General features: G+C 51.9%; 1 pseudogene across 1 annotated transcript; it reads left to right on the top strand.

The window, feature by feature from the left end:
• The first annotated feature begins 562 nt into the window (after positions 1-562).
• LOC149068670 (adult-specific rigid cuticular protein 15.5 pseudogene) lies at positions 563-2,905 on the top strand (annotated as a pseudogene). Its single transcript, XR_016195149.1, has 3 exons — positions 563-574; positions 1,272-1,376; positions 2,426-2,905. The product of XR_016195149.1 is annotated as an adult-specific rigid cuticular protein 15.5 pseudogene (transcript).
• The last annotated feature ends 5,054 nt before the right edge of the window (positions 2,906-7,959 follow it).

The following is a 7,959-nucleotide window of genomic DNA, read 5'->3' as shown; positions in this document are numbered from 1 at the left end:
TTTAACATCAAAATATTTTCAAAGGGAAAATTTCCCACGCAAAAAATAAAATAAACTCATTGAAAGTTTCAAATTCGTGGCTGTAAATGTAGGAATTTCTAAAGGACGCTTCCTTACTTAATAAAGCTATCTGTAATCTCAATTCAGACAAAAAACAAACAATATCACGCGAGTTTTCGGCCGCCTTGAAGTGGAAGTAGTAATTAACAGATATCTAGATCAACCACGCTTTTGATTGAAATGTAAATGAGATAAATATTCGACTTTATAATAAGAACATCGTATACGTAATGGGTGGAGCCACGCATTCTATCCAATAACACGAAGAAAAAACACATTTATGGCATTGAGAAGAATCCTCGCCATTTCCTAAACTACTGGTTTTTCTCATGCGGATGGCGGATAAGCAACCTTTTCCTGCATTTCTACTTTTTCTTTCAATTTTAATGTCATCGTCCTTGTAATTGTATAATTGTTCTAAAAGTCAGGATTGTATATAAACCGCTGTTGGATCACCCAAAGAGTATTGTAAAACTTTTTACATCAAGTCTAGAAAGTCAAGATGATCGCTAAGGTAAGAAAATATTCCGCTGTTTTTTCGTATTAACTATAAGCACATACGTTCAAAGTTTCTTTCAGTTAAGTGAACGAGATAGTCAGTAGTAACTAATTTTGCGTAGTTGACTGAAATGAATTTTTTTCTTAGAGAAATATAATGGAGCATTTTTTTTCTTTTTAGTGTTTTCTGTCTCAAAAATATTCCACTGTGAAAATTGTGTTCCTTTCCAATTATCCCTCTTTTTCCATGGTTTTTAAAGTTTCACTGATCCGCATATAACTGCCGCAGTGAAAATTATTTAACTCTGTAAAATGCCACACATTTTTGCAAGAAGAATTTTTTTTTTTTGATTTTGTGCAGGTGATAGTACTTTCCCCCCTCCAACTTCAGTAACAGTAGAGAAGGGAATAGTGGAAGAGAGAGAAATTCTCTAGCTTTCTCTATTATTTTACATCAGTGCTTTGCATCAGTCCGGGGTTGTGAGCGGTATCTATCTATCTATCTATTATTTTACTGTGCGCATATTCTAAAACTACCACGAAGGGAAGAGAAAAAACACCGTCTTTCTCTTTATGTTATCAGAATTTAGACAATAGCTGACTCTGTCTACTGATACTAAACCGCACATGCACCTTGTTCACGTTCTTCTGCGGAACTTCTAACAAATTGGTACATGTTAGAATATTCATTTTCATTTTTGTTCCTTTTGCAGGTTGCTATCCTTTTCGCTGCCATCGCAGCTGTCCATGCAAATGCTATCCTCCACGGAGCTGCATTGCTGAGCACTGGAAATAGCCTCAGCACACGCCAGCAAGACGTAAGTACACATATTATATTAAGGGAGTTGGTTCCCGCAAATTTTCGAAATGTTTGCGAACTTTTGTTCGAGTGATAAGAAATTTTCTGCGTCTATGTTCAAGTTTTTGTTCTACCTGCAGTAAAAATAATTTTAAAATATTTTGATATGAACTGTGCTGGCAAGCATTATATACGCTAATGTTTTTCGCTAAAATGTTCTTTTCTCAAAACTAAGTTTTTTGTTATATAAGGAACTTTTTTCAAACACCACTGATTCAAATGCCTTGAAACTTTGTGTGTCTCTGAACACTATGGTGTACATACTTTAACATGAGGATTTTTTATTAAATTTATTTTAAAAAATGTTGTCACAAAATATGGGTAAATTTTTGTGATTTTTGAAAAAGTTGAATGTTATTGAAGTTAAAATTCAAGAAAAAAGTAACCAACAACTAAAATTTGAAATTCTCGTGCTAAACTGCATAAAAATATCCATAGTATTTGAGAAAAAAATTGGCTGCCTAAAGCGAATAGAAAATTTTTAAATGTTCCTTAAAGGAAGGTGATCTTTCCCATAAGAAAGCATGGAAAGCCAAGATCATGCACCAACCCCCTTGAAACACCAAAACATATTCTCCTGAAAATTTAACTTAATATCAGACTATGCATATGAAGGGAATTTTTTAATGTTAATTACGCTTTCCTTTGTACATCACAAGAATACACTAAGAAATTATGAACAGTTTTGCCTTCTGGTGGAATTATTGTATTTGAATATATATTTAAATTCCTTATAAATAAATAGCTATCTAACATTAAAAGAGCTAAGAAATTTCACAGCTTTACTTTCCTTATAAAATCAAATTATGGCTTTAGGGGTTCTAAATTAAAAAGTCGAGTCTAGTTAGATCAAATTCATAATACTGAGAAAATGCTAATTACTATCAGACTCGAATAAATATTTATAAAACATAATATTCGAGAGTGCACACGCCGCAATGTTTGTTATAGACTACAATATTATGATCTGCTGCTCAATTGTAACCTGTTTATCTGTTCTTTCATCAGGGTCATGGAAACTACGCCTTCAGCTATGGAATCGCCGACGGCAAAGGAGCCACCAATAGCCGATCTGAATTCGGAGACGCCGCAGGAAACAAGAAAGGATCCTACACCCTGACCGACATCGACGGTAGGGCTCGCAGGGTCGACTACGTTGCTGATGCTCATGGTTTCCGTACATCCGTTTCCACCAACGAACAAGGAACCGCTGCATCTGCACCAGCTGCCGCTCTCATCAACTCCCCATACGCTGCGCCAATGGCACCCGTCGATCTCGCCCACGCTGCCATCGCTGCACCAGCTGTAGTGGCTCCAGCAGCTTTGGGTCACTACGGAGCACCGATCGTCACTTCTTCAGTCATCAATCATGCTGCTCCAATCGCTGCACCGCTTGCACATTACGGTGTTGGACACCTCGGCTTGGGATATGGAGCTGGACACCTCGGTCTCGGCTTGGGATACGGACATCTTGGTCTAGGATATTAAGCTGAAATCTAGTCTATTGTAAATTATACCAGAAATAAAAATTTATTTAATTACCGATTTGTTAGTTCAAATTGTTCAGTTGTTTTCTATGCGTGTTGTTTTTTATATATTGAAGCATCATTAATTTTCTCTATTCTGGTCTATTGCACAGAGCTCCTGAGGGGATATGAATGTTGAAAGGATCACCTGAAAAATGCCCAAGGAAATCAACGGTTTTTCAAAAAGTTGTCCGTGAAATGTGTTTCAGAATCGTGAAATTGAAAGAAATTTATAGAACACCCCATATATGTAACTACTAGGGTTCGGATTTCTCTGCATTTTTTTTTCTTTGCATATTTCGCTACGTAGCACCGATCGTCACTTCTTCAGTCATCAATCATGCTGCTCCAATCGCTGCACCGCTTCCACATTACGGTGTTGGACAACTCGGCTTGGGATATGGACTCGGACATCTTGGTCTAGGATATTGAGCTCAACTCTTCCACACTAGTCTATTGTAAATTAAACCAGAAATAAAAAAATTATTTAATTAACTATCTCTGATCATTTTTTTTTTCATTTGTGCTGTTCTTAATCTCTCTTTAAAACATTATTTTCCTTAGTTTTCAATTCAACCGGTAAAACATCGTAAATATACGAAGTAATATACTACACAACAAAGTTTGAAGAAATATTAATTTTTTATGTGAATAAATAAAAAATAAACCGATGAACGGAAGAAGTAGATAAAATGAATTATTTATTATTTTTCAGTTGTTTAGATCACAGTTCCCCAAACTTTTTCACACCTACTTGCCTTCCCGATCCCCCACCGACCACCTCCTGCTTCAGCACCACGCTGAAGACGAATCCCCGGCGTGGCGCCTACTTGCCTTCCCCGTCCCCGACCGACCACCCCCCTGCTTCAGCACCACGCTGAAGACGAATCCCCAGCGTGGCGCCTACTTGCCTTCCCGATCCCCCACCGACCACCTCCTGCTTCAGCACCACGCTGAAGACGAATCCCCAGCGTGGCGCCTACTTGCCTCCCGATCCCCCACCGCCCACCCCCCTGCTTCAGCACCACGCTGAAGACGAATCCCCAGCATGGCGCCTACTTACCTTCCCGATCCCCCACCGACCACCTCCTGCTTCAGCACCACGCTGAAGACGAATTCCCGGCGTGGCGCCTACTTGCCTTCCCCGTCCCCGACCGACCACCCCCCTGCTTCAGCACCACGCTGAAGACGAATCCCCAGCGTGGCGCCTACTTGCCTTCCCGATCCCCCACCGACAACCTCCTGCTTCAGCACCACGCTGAAGACGAACCCCCAGCGTGGCGCCTACTTGCCTTCCCCGTCCCCGACCGACCACCTCCTGCTTCAGCACCACGCTGAAGACGAACCCCCAGCGTGGCGCCTACTTGCCTCCCGATCCCCCACCGCCCACCCCCCTGCTTCAGCACCACGCTGAAGACGAATCCCCAGCATGGCGCCTACTTGCCTCCCCGATCCCCCACCGCCCACCTCCTGCTTCAGCACCACGCTGAAGACGAATCCCCGGCGTGGCGCCTACTTGCCTTCCCCGTCCCCGACCGACCACCCCCCTGCTTCAGCACCACGCTGAAGACGAATCCCCGGCGTGGCGCCTACTTGCCTTCCCCGTCCCCGACCGACCACCCCCCTGCTTCAGCACCACGCTGAAGACGAATCCCCAGCGTGGCACCTACTTGCCTTATCGATCCCCCACCGACCACCTCCTGCTTCAGCACCACGCTGAAGACGAACCCCCAGCGTGGCGCCTACTTGCCTTCCCCGTCCCCGACCGACCACCTCCTGCTTCATCACCACGCTGAAGACGAATCCCCAGCGTGGCGCCTACTTGCCTCCCGATCCCCCACCGCCCACCCCCCTGCTTCAGCACCACGCTGAAGACGAATCCCCAGCGTGGCGCCTACTTGCCTCCCGATCCCCCACCGCCCACCCCCCTGCTTCAGCACCACGCTGAAGACGAATCCCCAGCGTGGCGCCTACTTGCCTCCCGATCCCCCACCGCCCACCCGCCTGCTTCAACACCACGCTGAAGACGAATCCCCAGCATGGCGCCTACTTGCCTTCCCGATCCCCCACCGACCACCTCCTGCTTCAGCACCACGCTGAAGACGAATCCCCGGCGTGGCGCCTACTTGCCTTCCCGATCCCCCACCGACCACCTCCTGCTTCAGCACCACGCTGAAGACGAATCCCCAGCGTGGCACCTACTTGCCTTCCCGATCCCCCACCGACCACCTCCTGCTTCAGCACCACGCTGAAGACGAACCCCCAGCGTGGCGCCTACTTGCCTTCCCCGTCCCCGACCGACCACCTCCTGCTTCAGCACCACGCTGAAGACGAATCCCCAGCGTGGTGCCTACTTGCCTCCCGATCCCCCACCGACCACCTCCTGCTTCAGCACCACGCTGAAGACGAATCCCCAGCGTGGCGCCTACTTGCCTCCCGATCCCCCACCGCCCACCCCCCTGCTTCAGCACCACGCTGAAGACGAATCCCCAGCATGGCGCCTACTTGCCTTCCCGATCCCCCACCGACCACCTCCTGCTTCAGCACCACGCTGAAGACGAATCCCCGGCGTGGCGCCTACTTGCCTTCCCCGTCCCCGACCGACCACCCCCCTGCTTCAGCACCACGCTGAAGACGAATCCCCAGCGTGGCGCCTACTTGCCTTCCCGATCCCCCACCGACCACCTCCTGCTTCAGCACCACGCTGAAGACGAATCCCCAGCGTGGCGCCTACTTGCCTCCCGATCCCCCACCGCCCACCCCCCTGCTTCAGCACCACGCTGAAGACGAATCCCCAGCGTGGCGCCTACTTGCCTCCCGACCCCCCACCGCCCACCCCCCTGCTTCAGCACCACGCTGAAGACGAATCCCCAGCGTGGCGCCTACTTGCCTCCCGATCCCCCACCGCCCACCCCCCTGCTTCAGCACCACGCTGAAGACGAATCCCCAGCATGGCGCCTACTTGCCTTCCCGATCCCCCACCGACCACCTCCTGCTTCAGCAACACGCTGAAGACGAATCCCCAGCGTGGCGCCTACTTGCCTCCCGATCCCCCACCGCCCACCCCCCTGCTTCAGCACCACGCTGAAGACGAATCCCCAGCATGGCGCCTACTTGCCTTCCCGATCCCCCACCGACCACCTCCTGCTTCAGCACCACGATGAAGACGAATCCCCAGCGTGGCACCTACTTGCCTTCCCGATCCCCCACCGACCACCTCCTGCTTCAGCACCACGCTGAAGACGAACCCCCAGCGTGGCGCCTACTTGCCTTCCCCGTCCCCGACCGACCACCTCCTGCTTCAGCACCACGCTGAAGACGAATCCCCAGCGTGGCGCCTACTTGCCTCCCGATCCCCCACCGCCCACCCCCCTGCTTCAGCACCACGCTGAAGACGAATCCCCAGCGTGGCGCCTACTTGCCTTCCCGATCCCCCACCGACCACCTCCTGCTTCAGCACCACGCTGAAGACGAATCCCCAGCGTGGCGCCTACTTGCCTCCCGATCCCCCACCGCCCACCCCCCTGCTTCAGCACCACGCTGAAGACGAATCCCCGGCGTGGCGCCTACTTGCCTTCCCCGTCCCCGACCGACCACCCCCCTGCTTCAGCACCACGCTGAAGACGAATCCCCAGCGTGGCGCCTACTTGCCTTCCCGATCCCCCACCGACCACCTCCTGCTTCAGCACCACGCTGAAGACGAATCCCCAGCGTGGCACCTACTTGCCTTCCCGATCCCCCACCGACCACCTCCTGCTTCAGCACCACGCTGAAGACGAACCCCCAGCGTGGCGCCTACTTGCCTTCCCCGTCCCCGACCGACCACCTCCTGCTTCAGCACCACGCTGAAGACGAATCCCCAGCGTGGCGCCTACTTGCCTCCCGATCCCCCACCGCCCACCCCCCTGCTTCAGCACCACGCTGAAGACGAATCCCCAGCATGGCGCCTACTTGCCTTCCCGATCCCCCACCGACCACCTCCTGCTTCAGCACCACGCTGAAGACGAATCCCCAGCGTGGCGCCTACTTGCCTTCCCGATCCCCCACCGACCACCTCCTGCTTCAGCACCACGCTGAAGACGAACCCCCAGCGTGGCGCCTACTTGCCTTCCCCGTCCCCGACCGACCACCTCCTGCTTCAGCACCACGCTGAAGACGAATCCCCAGCGTGGCGCCTACTTGCCTCCCGATCCCCCACCGCCCACCCCCCTGCTTCAGCACCACGCTGAAGACGAATCCCCAGCATGGCGCCTACTTGCCTTCCCGATCCCCCACCGACCACCTCCTGCTTCAGCACCACGCTGAAGACGAATCCCCGGCGTGGCGCCTACTTGCCTTCCCCGTCCCCGACCGACCACCCCCCTGCTTCAGCACCACGCTGAAGACGAATCCCCAGCGTGGCGCCTACTTGCCTTCCCGATCCCCCACCGACCACCTCCTGCTTCAGCACCACGCTGAAGACGAATCCCCAGCGTGGCACCTACTTGCCTTCCCGATCCCCCACCGACCACCTCCTGCTTCAGCACCACGCTGAAGACGAACCCCCAGCGTGGCGCCTACTTGCCTTCCCCGTCCCCGACCGACCACCTCCTGCTTCAGCACCACGCTGAAGACGAATCCCCGGCGTGGCGCCTACTTGCCTTCCCCGTCCCCGACCGACCACCCCCCTGCTTCAGCACCACGCTGAAGACGAATCCCCAGCGTGGCGCCTACTTGCCTTCCCGATTCCCCACCGACCACCTCCTGCTTCAGCACCACGCTGAAGACGAATCCCCAGCGTGGCGCCTACTTGCCTCCCCGATCCCCCACCGACCACCTCCTGCTTCAGCACCACGCTGAAGACGAATCCCCAGCGTGGCGCCTACTTGCCTCCCCGATCCCCCACCGACCACCTCCTGCTTCAGCACCACGCTGAAGACGAATCCCCAGCGTGGCGCCTACTTGCCTTCCCGATCCCCCACCGACCACCTCCTGCTTCAGCACCACGCTGAAGACGAATCCCCAGCATGGCGCCTA

This window comes from Pholcus phalangioides, unplaced genomic scaffold, assembly GCF_987345545.1.
Source record: "Pholcus phalangioides strain wild (caught in Gottingen) unplaced genomic scaffold, Ppha-v1.0 ptg000024l_1, whole genome shotgun sequence".
NCBI lineage: Eukaryota > Metazoa > Arthropoda > Arachnida > Araneae > Pholcidae > Pholcus > Pholcus phalangioides.
Note: the sequence above shows the minus strand (reverse complement) of the source record. Positions and strands in the feature narration are given on the sequence as shown.